The sequence below is a fragment of the Perna viridis genome, chromosome 4, assembly GCF_037379345.1.
Source record: "Perna viridis isolate PV_CMFRI_1.1 ecotype Kerala chromosome 4, ASM3737934v1, whole genome shotgun sequence".
NCBI classification, from domain to species: Eukaryota; Metazoa; Mollusca; class Bivalvia; order Mytilida; family Mytilidae; genus Perna; species Perna viridis.
In genome coordinates this window covers 27,104,149-27,124,625 of record NC_142448.1, presented here as the reverse complement: position 1 = coordinate 27,124,625, position 20,477 = coordinate 27,104,149, and the positions used below count along the sequence as shown (strand labels likewise).

The following is a 20,477-nucleotide window of genomic DNA, read 5'->3' as shown; positions in this document are numbered from 1 at the left end:
TACCTGTATTATTATTTTTTTTTTTTTTTATCTTTTTTTTTAATTTATTTTTTTTTTTTTTTTGATTTTTTGATTGATATAGATCTCTTACTGTATATAGTATTCCTCTACAGACTGTGACTGACTCTGTAATGGAAGCGAGAGGTTACGCGCTTTATAAAACCTATAAAAATATAATTTCCATCGGTAATGCCTCTACTCAAGTCGGAAATTGCGGTTGTTCGAATTTAATGGTTTTTGTCTTGATAATCCCATTTGTTACACGATGGATTTGTCAGCTGCTGTTGATAGATTTATAAATTTATGAAGGTTACAATTTTCAAATTATTATCCATTCTTTGGACGTTGTTTTCACAAAAACAGACACTCGACCCCTAGTTACAACCCTACGCAAAACTAAGTATTTCAACTGCACTACATCAAATCTGACATATTAAAGAACGTTATGTTACTACTCCAAGAACCCAGTTCACTGGAATTGTAGTGACCGATTATTTCTAATGATGGTAAATTTGATGGTATTGTCGTTCATTAATATGTTCTGAGCTAACTTTCATTAATTGCAAGCGTTCTTCTCGTTTTGTCTATATGTTGTATGTTGAGATATTCCATGAAGGAGAATTGGACATATTACAGAGTGAATTTTATGGTGCGTTTATCTGTTGTTTCAATTCTTTTTTTTACCTTACATTGAAGAGGGGTGGTTAAGGCATTATAAAACTAGCTCATTTCATATCAGTGAAAAATCATTAATTTCAATTGGATAAAACCTTTTCACGTGGTATTAATTAACCTACAGTATAAAGTTTTACCGGTGATAATGCCCGGTTACGAATTTAGAGTTAGGTGCCCTATTAAAACGCATTGAATTTCGTGGTCAAGCAGTTGTGAATGTAAATATGCAAAAACACGATTTGCATGACTTTTTGAAAAAAAATGGGGATATGGTACCTCAATGAAATAAACATAATAGTTGTTGATAAACTGGTCAGTATCGTGATATTTAATCTGCTCGTAGGACAGTAAATAGCACAATATTGACCAGTTTATCGACAACTATTATATATTAACCTAGTTTTTTTTACTTACTTCCGTTTTTGTCATAAGGAATTTAAGACCATGGACATTCACTTTTGTCGACCTTGAAACTAAATGATAAGAATTGATATATTTTAGTTTTTACTAAGTTTGGCTTTTACAGTCAACTATGGGTACAATTTACACGTGTTTAAAACCTCTTTGTGATACATGGAACTTGTTGGTCATTTTGCAAAATTTAACACTCATATATTACACAAAAGTAGGAAGACCGATGTGGTGATCGAGAGAAAATCCGTGGACAAATATATGCAGCAGTCATTATGTAATGAATACAAGAACAAGAACAAAGAAAAACAAGTCCCACACAGAGAGAACTAAATACGTTCGTGTTACTGAAGGTGTTTGATGAGCATATGCGACATATGTTTCCGAATGGTAAGCTTGGGGTAGAGCATAAGTATTTTCCTCGCAGAAGTGTGCATGCATATTTAGCATGATCATCGACTTCACCGCAGTTACCACGAAAAGTCGGTCTATTAAGAGTGAAGACAAGAAAGACCATCACGAACCCCACTAAAACGAGGTTGAGTTCCGGTGCTCCAAGTGATTGAAGGTTACATACCACTAATTCAACCAATGAGCTTTTAGAACGTACGCAAAAATAGTCCTACACCAGTTTTAGTGCACTTTTGTAATGTTGCTGTGGAAAAAGTGCACATCAAATCTGCACAAGTGAGCTTGTGTTTGGCAGGGAATTATATTTTCTTTATTTCTACATAAAATGGTCACTGTAACTTACTGAATTAAATATTAAGAATTCTGCATGAAGACCCCTTTTGTGAAGTGTAGGGGAATTCCCATTCTATTTTTAGCTCATCTTCTAGGAGTCTGTGTCACACTGTAAGGTAGTGAACCCCATATAATATTTTCAGGGCTATAAGTGTACATATGCAGCTTTTAGGTAATGTATAGTCTTCTATATGTTAAACTTAAGGTAGAAGCTCCACAACTCACTGAACTCAGTGAAATAAGCACTGAAGCCTATGAGAAGTGACATTAGTGGTTTGTAGCCAGAACGATTCCCGATTCTTGCAAAACACCAAGCGTACGGCAATTTGAAGGTCATATCCGATGAAAGAAGACATTTTTGCTGCTTTTAGTTCATTGTTTTTGAAAAGACATCTTTCATACATCAGTTTACAGAAAGAATGTTTAGAACCGTATCGTATAATTTTGATTCCCCACTTAACTGGAAATGCCTATACCTATAGAATTATGAAACCAATCCAAATCATTAAATATTTATTCAGTCGAGATTTCTGCTCGAAAAGCATCAATAATTGATATGTTTCAATATCAAACAAATCAAAAATATTTTTAAGGAAAGTTTTCAAAATTCGATCTCTTGATTGAGAACTTTTTTTTTGCATATGCTTTAACGTAAAAGGGAAAATAAAGACATGAAAAGACATAGTTGGCCCTCAACATATCTACACTGTCGCATATGTAAGGAGTTTTTCGTTTTCCCACAGTTCGGTTCTCTGGGAAGGTGAATGGAAATTCTTACACGAGACATTCCATTAAATATGAAGTAGCTGAAAAATTGAAAAAAAAATCTTTAATATTACAGGTCAAAGTCCCAATTGTATAGAAAATATTTCAAATATATCTTATACCACAAAAAGTAATCCCCTCCAAAAAAACATTATAAATATAATAGTAATATTTCTATTCTTAGCACCACTAAACACTGAGGCTTGAGCATTGATGCTTTATCGGATACGAAATCATTGGAATGTGGATTTCTGTACTAGTCCTTATGATTCCATTATATTTATGGAAATAATCAATAAAAGAGTGGATCTTTCATTCAAATGTGTTTCCATTGATTCTATATGTGTGTGTGTAGCAAGGTTTATTTACAATAGGCAGATGGCATATTTCATTGCGGGTAAGTCATTTGTTTATCTGAAATAAGTGTCTGACCGATTTATAAGGAGCAATAATTATAAGGAGAACTAAATTTTGTTATCAGAAAAAAGCACACACATCTGCTGAGAGACACGAAGCTTTAACTGGATAAATGGTATCAAAGGAATGTGGGACAGTTTGCTTTTATCTAATGCGTCTAAGCAATGTATTTTAATTCTTAATAAAGCCCCCAAGCAAATCCTTACTTGACTGCTATTCAATAGTAACGAAGAAATGTGTAAAAGAGCTTTTAATCGTTAAATATTTAAAAATCATCGAATATTCTTATATCTGTAAGTAGATATTATGTTTAATTCGGAACAATGCTCCATATTGTTAATACGGAAATTTTTAGAATGAATAATATGTTTGCTTTACTTCTTAGTCTGGTCCAGAAATTTATTTTGGAAAGAGGTATTTCGGTCAACAATTTCATTAATTACATTCTTTTATTTGCCCATTTTTCGAATTTTGCACAAAGTTTATAAAATTTGCCAACAAAAGAGGAAACCCACCACCCCATGGCCCACCTTTGCCTTAGTTTTCTTACAGTTCTGTCTTGGCGTACTTCGCTGAAATATATGACTGAAATCTCCGACTTTTTGTGTGCGAGATTTTGTACGAGTGTTTGGGACTTCTTGTTTTGCGCGGTTTCTTCTGTATCATTATTTTTACCGGTGAATTTTCGGAAACAAATTGGAAGTTGGAACATAGAATAGAGCTAAAACATATAAACTTCGGCTGAAAATGTGGATATGTCATAATATATGACACTGCAATATCTCTAATACCAAGATGGCCAGGAACTTGAAATGGTTTGGTCGTAAAGTTTGACAAGCTCTATAATAGTATGCAAAAAAAAAGAATCAATATGTTAGGTGTTGCCAAGGTAACTAAAAAATCAAAGAATTGAATTTTTTTTGTGATTTTGCATCAAACTTAGCACATGCGCGTATGAAGCTATCCAAGAGTGGTTAAGGTTACAGACCACCAATTCAACCAATGAGCATTTGGAACTTACGCAAAAATAGTCCTACGCAGAAATTACCCCTGTTCCTCATAGTGCTGTGAAAAAAAGTTCTCATCTTATTTAAAAAATTTAAACAGTTTCTGAAAGGAAAAACATTTCTGTACATTTTATAGGTGCATTTTGCTTGTGATGTGAAGCCTAATCTCCATAATGATTTTTAAATATACCCCTATCTTGTGAAAACACTGGGATTTCCCATGTTATTTATAGACCCTTCACTTCCGGTGACCAGTACTGCACTGCAAGTCTGCTAACCCCACGTGCCATTCTGAGGATTGTGAGCTGATATATGTAGAATCATGCTGATATATAGTCCTCTGCAGGTTAAAGTTAAGGTAAAATCCAGAGAAGCCATTGAATATTGTGAAATTAGCATAGAAGCCTATGGGAAGTGGAATTAGTGGTTTTTAGCCTTAAACACATACATCGGATTATCGGAGATGGCCACCAATTTAAAGGGGCCGCCATTGAAAATAAGTTCTCCCATATAAAAACGGTGTTAAAGTCAAAAGGATGTAACGAATTTTGACATGTAGGCTAACAATAATAAAATAGTTATTTTTACTCGGTATGCATATTACCGGAAGTTAAAGTTAGGGACCAGTTATTTTATGTTATTTAAACAAGGATCCATTATTTATGTAAAATCTTTGCGTTCTAAGATGTTAAAGTATATTTGAATAATATTTAAAGTAAAAGTTTAATAGTTCATTGTTTATTTAACTATATATTTTATAATTGAAAGTTTTATACTGGTTCCCTGTTTTCACGATTAACAATACTTACTGGTTTTATTTAAAAAATATCATTTAGTTAATCATGTCATCATTTTACGTTTTTCATTATTTTGTATGATGTTTACTAAGATCTTACATACGTGCATCGAGGAAACAAATAAATTATAAAAAACTTATTTTAAGTTTTATATCATTGATTCAGCCAACAACCATGCAAAGACCCACGTGTCATTTCAGTTGTTAGGCCAACTTCTAACTCTTATCTTGATTAGTCACCTAAAGCTCTACCGGCTATTCCCCTATGCTGTTAAAAAGCCAAATACACCGAAAAACAGTTTAAAAATTGCCTTTAATGTCTCATACCTTAGGAGGGTATAGTTCCGCTATAGCGGACAGTTCTAGTTATGTATATATTAACTACAGCAAATTTGGAAATGTTTCGATTTGAATATACACGTAAAAAATAAAGTGAGGCGAGTGGTGACACATTTCGAAAATAGCAAAATATCAAAAGGTAAAGTTTAATCAAAATGTTGAGCAGTTCTGTAATAGTATCTAGTTTACATGAAAATGTTATATGCTGTTCAAACTTCATTCTATGCTGTAAAAAGCTTTGATTATCTAAATGCAAGGCTTAATTGTTCTGAATTTTTAAACATGATCAATTTTGTACAGCACATTGTGAAAAAAAATCGAGGAAAAAAAAATTAGGCTTCGAGAATCTTGTAGAATCATTTTTAAAGGAAAAAATAACACCCGACATTATTGGACATCTACCTATTTCTCAAATAGAACAGTTAGGTGTAAAGGTTAGGTCGGAAATGATGAAATTTAATCTGAAATACTTGCCTTATCGAAGTCGAAACCAAGTAAAAAAGGGGAAAATTTCGAGATTCCAAAAGATTACTTGAAAACTAGAATACAACTTTACAAATATATATATGGACATCAGTAAGATTCTTTTGCTTTCTGAAAGTGTTCTGCATAGAAAAATGAGGATGCACGATTTAAGCAGCCATGACTTTGATGATGTTAGTTTATTATTAGTTAGTATATTTATTAAGTTATTTGCATATTTTAACATCAAGTCAAAATAATAGAATGAAATGAACTATAGCAAATTAATTACGGGATTCAGAAACAAGACTTCAAGTCTTATATATCAATCCGTCTCCTGAAATCATGAATAATAATTATATCATTGATATATAGCATAGCTCGAGGAAGTAGTGTTCTAATGTTCATAACGTGTATTTGGCGAGTTCGATGCAAAGTGAAGAGGTTGATATAATTAATGCTCTAAGTATTTACTCAGATCATATGCAATTTTGAAAATTATTCAAAAGAAATATAGCTCCATAATTTAGGTTTTTAATTTGAAGCTTTGGCTCTGTATCAAAAAGGTTTGAACCTTGGTAAACATTTCGGCGTTTTACTCTCTCCAACATCTTATCTGATCCAAATTAGTCCATGTACTGGGAGGATCCACCGTGCACCCCCCACTCATCAACTTCATGGTGATTTGTAGGTACCTTTATACTTCCCATTACCGTATCAATTTGTCGCCAAAGAGTGTTCTCGGATTCTTTTCCAGTATAAGCATATATTTGTACCTCATTGGGTCAAAAACTGTAGATTTCTGCGATTCAATTGCTTGAGTGTCTAAGCCTTCGTGGGATAGCATGTGTAAGTAAACTAAACATATTTAGGTATCATCATTTAACCCAATGTCTTTGCTTTACAACGGCACCAAGAAAGTTGCGTAACACTTAGACATCGCGCACAAAGTTGACTTCAACTGTAATTTGCGCTATTTCATGTAGTTTAATGAACTCGTGATAAGAATAATTTTGGAGAACTCTTTTTTCATGATAAAATAGCAAATACCAACTATTTTATTCTACAACTCATTATGCTATCGCTATTGTTATAAATAAAACATGAAAATAACAGACAGAAAGCTGTAAAAATACCGGGAAACTTGTTACAATATGCGACAATACAAGAGGCTCCCTGGAGCCTGAATCGCTCACCTGGTTTAATTTTTACCTTGTAAGGGCAATAACTCTAACAAGGAGTTGTTAGACAATTTTGACTCCATTTGATTCATTGGACACATTTGTAAGCCTTATAATAAAGATCATTGGATCATTCCAGCAATTGGAAGCTATTGGCTAAACCTATTAGATTTGGAAATGTATTAAAAAATCTGCTGCCTGACCCCATTGTTCTATTTTTAGAAACGGCAGCCATGTTTTTTCAGCGATCATTTCATTAAGGATACCCTATAAAGTAAAAATGTCAACTTTCACTGAATTCTGTAGAGCAGTTTCTGAGGAGAAGATTTTTTTAAAGTAATAACATCATAAACAGAAAAAAGTCCAAAAAGAGCAATAACTCCAACATGGGTCAACAAATTTTCACCAAAATTTGACCACAGATAGATCTCTTCATGCTGAATAATTTTACCCCACGTCAGATTTTGGTTAAACCTAACCGTTTTGGAGATGTATGCAAAAATCTGCTGTCTGACCCCAATGTTCAATTTTTAGTCACAGCGGCCATGCTTTATAACAGATCAAAAATCCAAACGGTTATTTTGTTAAGGATGCCCTTTAAAACAAAAATACCAACTTTCATTGAATTCTGTAAAGTGGTTTCTGAGGAGAAGATTTTTAAAAAATAATAACATTAAAATCAGCAAAAAACGTCCAAAAAGGGCAATAACTCCAACATGGGTCAACAGATTTTCACCAAATTTTGACCACAGATAGATCTCATCATTTTAAACACTTTAACCCCAACAAAATTTGACTTCACAAAACGGTTTTGGAGAAATATTCGAAAAACTTATGTCTAATCCCTACGGCCTATTTTTAAAAACGGCGGCCATGTTTTTCGACGGATCAAAAATCTCCACACCAATTCTATGCAGGATACCCCAAGAAACATTCATACCAAGTTTGGTTCAAATTGGTCAAGTAGTTTCAGAGGAGAAGGGTTTTGAAAAATTGTTAACGACGACGACGGACGCCAAGTGATCGCGATAGAAAGAAGTTTTTGCCTATCACTTCTAAAAAACTTAACAGATTTTCCAAAATTTTGTATGATAGAATTTCGCGGATTCGGACTATGGCGTCATACAAAATTCAACACAAAAAATTCAAAAATGGCCACAGAATATGTGATCAAATAGTTGTACGACACGCGTAAAAAGTAGATACTTAGAGGATCAATATTGAAAAATGGAAGAATCGGTAAGAAAATACACATTATATTTCAAAATAACTTGCATGTTCTAAATGTGCTTTTCAATAGCTTTTTAAATCTCTGCTAAATATTGTTGATTCAATGATTCAGACCGAACACCTTTAACTTTTTAAAGTCCAGTTATCTTGTTTTAAGTACATGTAATTACGTTTTCAAGGCAAATTACTGGATAAGTGTCAAGAATCAGTCGCTTATTTTTATCAATTCAAAGGTCTTAGCATATATCTATTTTAATTCCGAGAATGTGTATATGTTGTACTATTTTGTACTATAAAAAGAAATCTTTTGAACAATTAAGTTAAAAGATATGTGATAAAATAAATGTCCAAAGTCTTGTTATGCGTTTGTTTTCTGGGGAAAAATTCGACGTCATGCATGAAATTTATGTCGCAATCTACAAATTAAATTTTCAACAGGCAAGCAGGAAGTTATCATCAGCGGAAAGAATTCGACTGAACAAAGAATTAAAATTGCAGAAAAGAAGACAACAAAAACAAAAATCCTACCATAAAAATAAACCAATTGCAAAAGAGAATTCAAGAGTATACCAGGACAACGCAGGGGCAAAAAGACAAAGATAATATAACGTAAAAAATAGACAAAAGGAAGACAAAAGACGCAAAAGAAATGACTATATGAAACTTTATAGGAGGCATTCCAAAATATCAGAATCTTCTTATAATTGTGCAGATGATGTATTTTCTAACAGAATGGAACAAGCATGGTAGGCCTGAAATAGGACAAAACTATTCAGTAAAAAAAATTAAAGAACTTCAGTGAGTTTGCGATACCAAACATACGCGCCCATAGATGTTTTCTTCAGACAAGATCAAGTCACTGTACCAGAAAAGAGTTCCCATGACAAATTTCTGTTAAAATAAATCATATCGAAGCTAACCATTCAACAAAATTGGTAGGAAATCCGTAAAAAAAGGATTCGCTATCCCGCTACCCAGGCTATATACGTGTATAGGCCTACATGTAACTCAAAAATTTTCAACGAAGCCCCCCTTTCCCCCATGAAAAGTGGTTTCCCTTGAACGCATTCTGTGATAATCAAACTCATGCTAGTATAACTACAGCTGCCAAAATGAAGGTATCGGTTATGACGCAATGACGGACGCTGACAGTCAGGGAAAACAGTATAACATATATAGGAAGTTGTTGCGTGGAGACATAAGTAAACCCATATTAAAACTGTAGATAAAAACTTTTTTTAGACTGCGCATGCTCGTGGTCCTGAAGATGCAGCTGGTGGTTTCATAAAAACGCAAGCTGATTTGTCTGTTATTCGTGGGCAGCATGTGATTCAAAGTGCACATGACTTGTATGACTGCAACAAAACATCTTTGTAAAACTGCTGATGATTCAAAATGCGCTCGAAGGATTTTCTGTCCTATCGACTCGATCAATATAATTCACCAGGTATTTTCTACGGAATTAGAAACAGTAAAAATTAGGACGTTGTCCTGCTATACGTGTGAAAAATGTTTAAACACAGATTATGACGATTGCATGAATGTTGACCAAATTGGCAACTTTTTTTACCTTAAAAATGATTAAAGAAATTGCTGATCAGGAATCAGAAGAAGAGGAAGTTGCTGATGACATTGAACACCTTTACGACCTTGTGTCGAATGGAACATTAATTATCGTTTATGTTATTGTTCCTTATCATCTTGTTAAAGCAAGCAAACAAATGACGGTTTTAAGGAACGAAAATTCACTACAACAAAAACTGATCAAACGTATTCCTGTTATTGTTCCCGCGCTTTCTGTAGTGTATACGTATATGTTCGGAACTAGAACTGGTGACGCCGGAACAGTTTCTATAATTGACGATTCCCTCAATAGAAATATACTGTGCTGCCTTGACGAGTGAGAGGTTGACTAAAATTTTAATAACGGTTAATAAAGTTTAATTTTGTTCATGGTTGTGTTTATTTAAAAGGAGAGCAAAAGGCAGATATTTGATTGTTACTATGATAAATTTAATCCATACTCATGCTCCAAATAAGGCCGTTCGACAAAGAAATATTTTAAAAACAATGAAATATCATAAAATCTCCCCGCAATTGATGTTGAATAGTACGCAGACATTAGGTCATATTTCGAAATTCATGGTATAAAAAGTCAATAAGACAAATCGTCAGAAAGCCTCCTCTTAATAACAAACACACGTTATCATAAAATATAAAAATAGATTCAGGTAGTGAACAGGAAAAAATGCTTGCAAATGAGGTAACTTTGATGGTCAATTTAAAAAAAGAAAAACGTGATTTGAAAACGTTACGTTCGTGGAGTCAACTTTGAAACTGAAAAATTCGCGCCCGAGATGAGAAGATATGTTGAATACTCCAATAATTAAAATAATAGTACCCAACATTGTCTATTGTACACCATTTATATGCCAAAGTAACATTTCAGTTCATGTTGAGGCATTTTTTGGGGTGGTAATTTTTCACCTAACATGACATGGAAAAGTTCAAATATTTATTACTTATGCTCATTTCGAAGCTAAGACACTATATTTATGTACCGTATCACAAAAAAAGCTTGTTTAAACTACGGTATTCTGACTAAAAGACAATAGCGGGTGGTGTAGAAGAAAATTCTGAAATTCTGAAAATTCCCATTTTTCCGATTTTATAGTTATTGTCAACCTAAAAGGAAAATCTAAGCACCTAAATTGATCAGATATGTTTGGTACATCTGTACCTAAAATTATGAATGCCTAAAATATTAGTTCTACAGTGTCGATATGCTGTGATTGAGAATTCTGTTTGATATTGAGAGCAGTTTTCTAGGGATATGGATAATATTTTCAATTCTTTTGGACATTCTTTAATGAAAATTAGTTTTCCGTGGTTTCTTTATGTAGAAAATTTAAATTATTTAACGAATGATACCAAATTTCAGACGTTTTGGTTGAGCAATAACTTGAAGAATAGAATATATCTTACTTTTTACAGAAAATTCGAAAATCCCATTTTTTTGCATTTTTTAGATCAATTCTGACAACGAAAATCGCCAAAATTCATCAAAAGATCCACAGAAGTATATATTTTGATAATAATAAACAAAAAGTACCAAATAAGCAATTTTTTGCTGAAGCATAGATACTCTAGGGGTTTTGACATTGAAAAATATGTCAATTTAAGCGATTTTTCGGCGGGGTAGAGGTACATTTTTTTTTTCATTTAACCCCAAAACACTAAGTGTTACGCAACTTTCTTGGTGCCATTGTAAAGCAAAGACATTGGGTTAAATAATGATACCTAAATATGTTTAGTTTGTTTACACATGATATCCCACGAAGACTTAGACGCTCAAGCAAATGAGTCACAAAAATCTAGTTTTGACCCAGTGGGGTACAAATATAGGCTTATACTGAAAAAGAATCCGAAAATATTCGTTGGCGACAAATTGATTCGGTAATGGGAGGTATAATGGTACATAAAATTCCCCATGAAATTGGTAAGTGGCGGAGGTTGGGGTGCACGGTGGACCCTCTTGCCCATGGACTACATGAAATTTGGATCAGATGAGATGTCGGATGAGTAAAACATTGAAATGTTTACCAAGGTTCAAACCTTTTTTGATACAGAGCCAAAGCTTCAAATTAAAAACCTAAATTATAGAGCTATACTTCTTTTGAATAATTTTCAAAATTGCTTATGACCTGAGTAATTACTTAGAGCATTTATTATATCAACCTCTTCACTTTGCATCTAACTCGCCAAATACACGTTATGAACATTAGAACACTACTTCCTCGAGCTATGCTATATATCAATGATATAATTATTATTCATGATTTCAGGAGACGGATAGATATACAAGACTTTAGGTCTTTTTTCTAAATCCCGTAATTAATTTGCTATAGTTCATTTTATTCTATTGTTTTGACTTGGTGTTAAAATATGCAAATAAATAAATAAATATGTTTTAACTAACATCATCAAAAGTCATGCTTGCTTAAATCGTGCAGCCTCATTTTTCCATACAGAACACTTTCAGAAACCAAAAGAATCTTACTGATGTCCATATATATATATTTGTAAAGTTGTATTCTCATAAGTTTTCAAGTAATCTTTTGGAATCTCGAAATTTTCACTTTTTACTTGGTTTCGACTTCCATAAGACAAGTTTTTCAGATGCAATTTCATCATTTCCGATCTATCCTTTACACCTAACTGTTCTATTTGAGAACAAGATAGATGTCCAATAATGTCGGGTGTTATTTTTTTTCCTTTAAAAATAATTCTACAAGTTTCTAAATGCCTAATTGCAAAATTTCCTTGATTTTTTTCACAATGTGCTGTACAAAATTGATCATGTTTAAAAGTTCCGATTATTTACACCTTGCATTTAGATAATCAAAGCTTTTTTACAGCATATAATGAAGTTTGAACAGCATATAATATAGGAATGAACAGCTATTTTCCGTCGTTCATGCATGTACGAATGGATCTCGGAGCTCCAAAACTCAATGAACGGCCGAAGGCCGTTCATGTAACGTTTGGGAGTGGAGAGATCCGTTCATCTCCCAATAACTATTTCACTTTCATGTTTTATTATGTTTACACACTGAACAATAAAGGTCTGATTTCACTGTAAACAGTATCTCTAAGATGATTATGTTATTGGGGCAATAAGATTCTTCCAAATTTCTTTTAGCGTTTACACGTGTCCGGTTTGATCAATGTTTGTTTGTTGTTTGTTGGGGTTTAACGTCCGAGCAATATTTCAGCTATATTCAGAAAATGAACATGAAATGGATGATATAATGAACATGAAATGAAAAAAAAGGATGGGTCACAAGGATAATAGGGTCGACAAATTTTGATTGCCACTAGAAAAAGGGGGGATGGATAAGATCGGGCAATTTAGCCTCCTGTGGCGGAGCGCAAAGGTTCCTACTCCTATCGAATACCACAGCAGGGTTCTTTAACGTGCGAGGAACGTGGCATCTTTCCCAACACGGTGCACCACTATGGTTTGCGGTCAGGTTTTCCGTATTATAGCCTGTAACATGCCAGGGGTACCCCATTCCACCACCTGGGGCACACATCCCAGTTGCTCTGTGGGCAGAGCGCCTAGCCCCCGGCTAGGTTTCTGAGCACTATTTAGTCGCCTTATACGACAAGCTTAGCGCTGCTGCAGGCCTATTCTTTTATCACCCGGACCTGCACGGGTCCGGTTTGATCAATTGATATGTATAAACATAATTGATTTTATGTTTACATAGGGTAACACATTTGTCAGTTGACAGTACTTCTTTACATAGCTAATTGAAATGCACTTTTCATGTTGGTGAATAATCTTAACTTTCAGAAATACAAGTATATGAATCAATTCTTTTATCTTCTTTTCATAACAATGATCTAGTGAATGAAGTGTTATGTCGACATCTGTTACTGGCTTTCATTGGAAGATGTGTTAAGTTCTGAAACATGAAGTTCGTAAGTATATATATGTTTTTTGACAATCGCCTGAATATAGCTGAAATATTGCTGCTCGGACGTTAAACCCCGACAAACAAACAAATGTTTTTGACATAATGGTATCAAATTATGGCGCATTGAGTGTTCATCAGTTGAACTGTTTGATTAAATGTTCATCATTCAGACGGTCTAGTTTAGAATTGTTAATGGACTTTTTTGATAGAAAATTCAAGTAACTGTAACAAATATTAACCAAGGTTTAATTCTAATGGGTGTCACAAACCAAAAACAAATACAAGAAAGACAGAAAGGAGAACAGATTTGCTGGTTCTTTTACTCTGGTGTAAATCGGTATTTTACAGTTATGGAGTAAGTTGTTGCTCAAATAAAATTTCATATGAAATGTGTTACTTCTAGGAAATGAGGTTTTATTTTTGGGTGCTTACAGAATACCTACCAAACACGTAAACAATCATTGGTCACGATGGCGTCTTGTGTCCTTGATATAATTTCAGTGCTTACAGAATACTTACCATACAGGTAAACAATCGTTAGTCAAGATGGTGTCTTGTATACTTGATCTATTTTTTTTTTTTTGCGTATTTCTTACAAACCTGCGTTTTTTTTTAATGTTTGTTTAATTTAAAAGAATGCTTATCCTCCAGATTGTTTTACCTTGAATTCTCAACCCCAGATTAAACTTTTCTTAAAATAGGTATAATTCAGATAGTTGTTAGTCGAATTGTACCTTCCTTTTTCATATGACTTTTTAAGTCGCTATTATTGTTGCAATCGTAATTTCAGTACTTTACAAAAATATATTCGCATATGGGTTGCATAACTATATATCACTACTCCACATTAAGCTGCAGATCGGTGCCGTGTTAACCGTCATAGCTTCGTAGTTCTAGCTTCATAGGAAATTAAAATGTACCTCTTAAATATCATACGCATGTGTTCTACGTGTGTTTTTTGCTTGTATGAAAACGGGAAGCTTACATTAAAAGATGAAATGAATATTTTTAGTTCTTACCAGGAAATCATGGTATTTCAGCTCTTCAATTGTGAGATAGTAGGGAACATTGCAAAATACCCATAGGAACAATATAGCGAATAAACAATACGTTCAGTGCAAAATTCTCGTAGAAAAAATAAATATGGAAATATTTCCATCTCGGAGGTAAGAACGAGAAATAATTGTATGACAGATGTAGTACAGAACGACATGAATAAAATGGCAAATTTTCTAAAGGGACTTGTGAGAAATTAAAAAGATAATTAAAAAAAAATTAAAAAGGCAGAGGTGAATTCGAGTATAGTATTGGTTGTTATGTCGTTTTGGATGGTTGTCTGCTTTTGTCCATTTTTTGACGAACGGTTGCAGTCTGTAGAAAAGAAGGCTTGGGTCACCGCGATCGTTAGCATTTTAATTCATTGTTTGATGTTTTCTGTGTTGTCAATAACGTATCCTGTACATGTACAAAGGCATTTCAGATATGCCGAATTTTATCATTGCTGCTTATATGTAATAGCTAAAATCTTATTCTTAACGGTCTCTTCTCTAGGCTTTTGATTGAAACCATGAATGAAGACAGAAATAGGAAAATGACTCCAGTAATAGTAAGGCACCGACCATTTTTATACTGAGGGGTCTGGGATTATTTTGAAAAAAAAACAAATAATCCAAATTTGAGCCAAAAAAGCTCCGGCTTCTGTTGAAATAAATAACTTATTTCGAAATAAATGTTCTAAAATCCCACCCCCTCCCCATCTAAAAGAAAATGGTCTGTGCGTAATGTATGATCAAAAGAATGTAATAATTTAATCATCCTTGAAGTACACTGGAAAGTTTTGCAGCGAACAGTGGAGTGTAATGTTAGGTCAATCAATTATTTTAAAGAAGCATTGAAAAAGAAAATCAGTAACAATAATTCTCGCGACTCCTGTAGAAATCCAGAAAAAAATGCATGAACTTGTGTATTTGACCTCGTCAGACTTCCGGTGTGTATATATATAACAGGCCACTTCAAATCACAGTTCATGTAAAACATGTAAATCTAATTTTACTGGACGCGGATTTAGAGCCAAATCACATGTAGAAAACACATTAAATCATAATCTCAGGGTTTAAACATAGGACAACAGGATACAGGATATATAGGGATGGAGCGATGTTCTACATATGTAGGGATGGAGCGATGTTCTACATATGTAGAGATGGAGCGATGTTCTACATATATAGACAAGAATGGCTAAAAAAATAGACAATTTTATGAAGTTGCGTCAAATGTTAGGATGTGATTGTTTGAATTTTTAAAAACACAGACTCAAATGGTGCATTATAGAAGGTTTATCAGATTCCCTTAGTCAGGACATCGGCGATATAACAACATATCGGTGAATATTATTAACAATTTGAATGTAAATTGTTCCGCCTCTCATAGACACAGCCTAACTCCGGTTGCTGTTGAAAAAAAGTATTTTCGCTCTTGCGCGAAAAAGAAAATTTCTAACTCAACATAAAATCTATCACAGATTATCTGCTCTCTAAAGCAGCTAACTCGATGTATCGCCACATATACACATGCAGTGTTGCTCAGGAGTTTTGCACGTTAGCTATTACCAATAAAATGGTATACGATTAGCAAGTTTCAAAATGATGATTTTCTTAGTTGTTATTTATATTAAGGTTACTCGCACGTAATGTACTTCCCTGCTTTGTCTGTCCACATGTATATCATAATTGTGGTAATGAGCGTTTTATTTATTTGAATAAATGAATGGCTGCCGCACTTCATATGTTGAAATGCCGTTGCCTCAATTTTTTGTTTTTCCATTTGGATGACTTCAGCACATGGTCTTGGTCGTTGTTCGACAGAAGAGGTGGCATTGTGTAATTCACAACTCTTCTAAAACCACTGAATAACAATCTTAATAGATTATTTAACTCCTCTAAGTCCTAGTAAGGTTTTTCAGAGAAAATTGTAGAGTGTGTAATTTACAGTAAAAGTGTTAGTTTTGACACGGGATATAAAATCGTAACAAATGCTCTACATTATACTGGTTCTGTTGGCAACATCAAATGACATTATGCGGAGAGCGATTTACAGTAAATGGAGTTAAACATGAAGACCAATGTTATTTAAAAAATAAATCATGGATACTCCATTTTATCATTGTTTTAAATGTACCACGGGCTGGCAATTTATATCGCATTGTTTTACCCCGAGCGGTAGCAGTTGGCGCAGTAGATAAATTCAAGTTTTCAGTTTATTAGAGCCGCGGTAAGTACATGGATACTTTTAAATAACATATTTCAAAACATTCAGGTACTTACCGAAGTGAAAATAGTTTAAGTTTCCAAGAAAAATGTTTACTGTTTCCCTTTTCCAAATGAGACCGCCAACCAGGTTGTCGGGTGTTGGTGGGTTACGTCCCTATGAAAATCTTGCTAAAATGGCTTGTATTCCGTAAATATAAAAAAGGGTCTGACAAAGTTCGTGTTGATATTTACACAGGCCCTTTGGACCAGGGTTTTTTTTTATCATAAAAGTATTCATTAAATCATTTTGTTTTTATATTTGACTTATAATGTGTGTTCTCAGACGTGCCCGCCTTTTTAATGCAGTTTATATTATGCCCAGCTTTTCGTCTATCTCTTTCTCTAAAAAAAAACAGGGCATAGTATAAACAGCATTAAAAAGCAAACGGCGTGTCTGAGAACACACACATTATAACTCAAATATGGGGGAAAATGATTTAATAAATATTGTTATAAAAAAAATCCTGGTACCAAGGGCCTGTGGATATATTGCTATAATTTGAAATCTACAGGAAACATGAATTTAATACATACCGAATATTTGGAGGAAAACGCGTATTGTTCGTCATCGTTTGACAATACATACGTGTTCTTTTCAAATGGTTTGAAATGGAAAATGCAAACATTCAGATAATGAAATGCAAAAGGAAATGTGCTAGATTGCACCGTCCAATTCAACGAATCTGTTGAAGATTTAGTAAATTAGTAATGTTTCGAACAAGTAGTATAAGGTTCACAGACAGACGAACGGTTTGACAGACATGAAAAGCTTACAACTAATACAATAATGTTTCACTCTTAAATGGAGAAAAACGTTGACTCAAATGTACTAGCGAAGTCGCCCAGTATAGCGATGCGAACATTACTTCCGTTCTTGCATTATTTGCCATACTTCACGAAAGGATGGATGATAATACGTGCTTTACTAACTTCGTGCCACTCCCCCGCCGTGTTGTTTTGACAAACTGAAGAAAATTGCATTGTACATTAACTCCACAAACAAGTTAAGGGCCACTAAAAATCATATTTTTTTTCTGAATGAATACAATCTAGACTTGTTTAAATTAATAGCAGAAAATATCAAATTTTAGATACATAAACATAACAGAACTCAAATCTGAACAAGTATATATCTTCCCTGTATCAATAGCGAATATAGTCGTCACATCCTGAGACGTAATATATTGATTTGTTGTGACATGCATCGTTAATTTGATCATCTATTCTACAAAATAACACCTAGATAAACTGTCCCATACTACCATACATCGTGTACTAAGTTACAGTCCTAAATTAACCCTACGAGGAGGAATGACCCGGCCAGCGAAAGCTATTTTTATATAGCCTAGCTGGCCGAGTGGTCTAGGGCGCTGAACTTTGTGCAGGCGATGTTGCCACAACCGTACGACTTCGAGTCACGCGGAGGGAACGAAAAAAAAGTTGCTTTGCAAATTCGACAGTACCAACACCATTAGGAATTGATGATTGGGGGGTTTTTAACGACCTATAATACCAATACAGGCCTCTCACGGTCGATGTTAGTGGGTTAGTAGAACTAACTGGTGTTAGTGGCGGAGCCCAGTCTTCGGGATACCTGACCGAAGAACTCGGTCAGAGTATGTCCTACTAGCAGCTTGGCTGCTGTGTTGATGCTCTTGCCTACTCCCAGACCCCACGTGGGTCCGAGAGCTATATAAAATCGTCTAAATAAAAGTCACCAATCACTCTTACGGGGTGATGGATCGTTAAAAACGAAGCGAAAAATAACAATAAATTAAATAAACGTCTAAATATGTTTAACATCATCAGAAGATGGTAAAATTTAAATTGAATATTTCGGATAACTGATATCCTTCTTCAGCATAAAATTAAAAAAAAACCTCAAGTGTATATATATATTTATATCTATGAATGCATACACGAGAGGGGGTAGCTCGCTAGAAATCAACATTATGTGATCGTGGGAAAGTTTTCAGAGTTCAAGTTTACAGTGTATTTTATCATTTCTGATTCAGGTAAATCGATTTCTTACTTGTTTGTAGTGGATTACATTTTACAAAAAAAATTCCAATTGTTATTCGTACGTGTATACATCGAACATATGCATCAATAACTTGAAGGAAATGTGATTTCAGCACACAACTACAAATTCACATTTAATGAGATCCAACATGCTTCATTTGCTGCAAACCTCAATTGGCAGGTGTAACTACATGTACCTGTTAGACGAGTTTTACAGTGAATTCAGTCTCACCTTCTCACATAGAGATTAAAATAACGCAATCCATGTTGCATTGTAAAAATAAAATCATAACGCTTAAACTTTGTCAAACATGTTCTTAAAAAAAAACATGAATAGATGCATGGACCCTATAAATCCAGAGTAAGGAGTGACAGAAATATGTAAATAATTTTCAAGCAGAACTTAAATATTTTAGGGGTGTGTATTTGCCGGGCGTGCAAAAATATGTATAAATTTAGTAGATCGACCTTGCCACAAACCCGGAAAGTTGCAATGTTTCCGTTGTTGTAGTGATAAAGACCATTGACATAGTTTTATAAAGGGTACGTGTAGGTATTATGAATAATTCATGAGGAAACTCATTGATACCTGTGTGAATGTGAAAATGTTCATATCATTAGATCAATAAAATATGGATGCATCGTAGTGCTAAATCAATATGGCTTGTAAAAATCTATGGTCATTAGAGCGAACACTTTTTGGTTAAGTGCATTTACAAGGTAAGACATGGTTTAACACACTAATTAAAAAGAGTGAGTAATAAAAATCAAAGACTGAAGTCTTCAAAGTCGCTAATCGTCAAATAGTCACTGTCACTGATTTTGGGGTCGGATTTTTGTTTTTGTATTTGTATTTGTATTTGTTTTTGTTTTTGTTTTTGTTTTTGTTTTGTTTTTTTTTGTTTGTTTTTTTGTTGTTGTTGTTGATTTTTTGGGCTTTTTTTTTTGTAATAAAAGAAAAATCTGAAATACTGAGTCAGTGAAGCCTTCATATTTTGCTCTGTCTCTTATCTTACTGCTCAATCACATTTCTAATCATAAAAAGGATTGTAATATTTTAAACTAGAGAAAGTAATATCTTTACCGTTCTTTCTTTTAGAAATTTTTTTTCAAAGACCGTTTATTAGCTGAGCGGCCATGGCTTCTTGAGTTGACAAGACTAATGGGGGAAAATGACTCAACCTCTCCTTACTTTTCACACACACGTATTTGACGATACACATTTAAAAATATATATGTTAATTCACTCTAGCATATTCTGGAAATACATGTAACTGCGTCGGAAAAAGAATACATGTTACAAGCATTTGTTGTTACATACAATGTATGTATAGCATGCAATACCTATACTTTAGCTGATGTTGCATAATTATAAATTGATTCAAAAAGTTCAAACCTTCTTAAGTTTGTAACATGAATATAATCATACATTTCACTCCAAAAAAGGGTAAATTATCAGGACTATGAGCTCATGATAGATTCATACCTATTTATCATAAACTATCCGAGTACAAAGATCATTTTACAAATATTGTATATCAATACTATAAAAAATTAAACAGGATTAATACAGAAGATTTGACATGATGCTCGTCTGTTGAGATGCATGCGGGATGACGCGGAAGTACTGTACTAAC

The 20,477-nt window shown here is 33.8% G+C and overlaps 1 protein-coding gene and 1 long non-coding RNA gene across 4 annotated transcripts in view; both read left to right on the top strand.

The window, feature by feature from the left end:
- Window positions 1-2,883: 2,883 nt before the first annotated feature.
- LOC148619545 (beta-1,3-galactosyl-O-glycosyl-glycoprotein beta-1,6-N-acetylglucosaminyltransferase-like) overlaps window positions 2,884-20,477 on the top strand; it is a 36,224-nt gene continuing 18,630 nt past the window's right edge. Inside the window, exon 1 of one of the 3 annotated variants that reach the window (XM_088579568.1) lies at window positions 2,884-2,992. The gene's annotated coding sequence lies outside the window, so the exon portion shown is untranslated. Of the gene's footprint in view, window positions 2,993-13,440; window positions 13,515-19,402; window positions 19,561-20,477 lie in introns of those variants that run through there. The other 2 variants (XM_088579567.1, XM_088579566.1) reach the window with 2 other exon arrangements.
- Window positions 7,905-9,932, top strand: LOC148619546 (uncharacterized). Its single transcript, XR_015921310.1, has 2 exons — window positions 7,905-8,036; window positions 8,466-9,932. It is a non-coding gene; the product is annotated as an uncharacterized LOC148619546 (long non-coding RNA).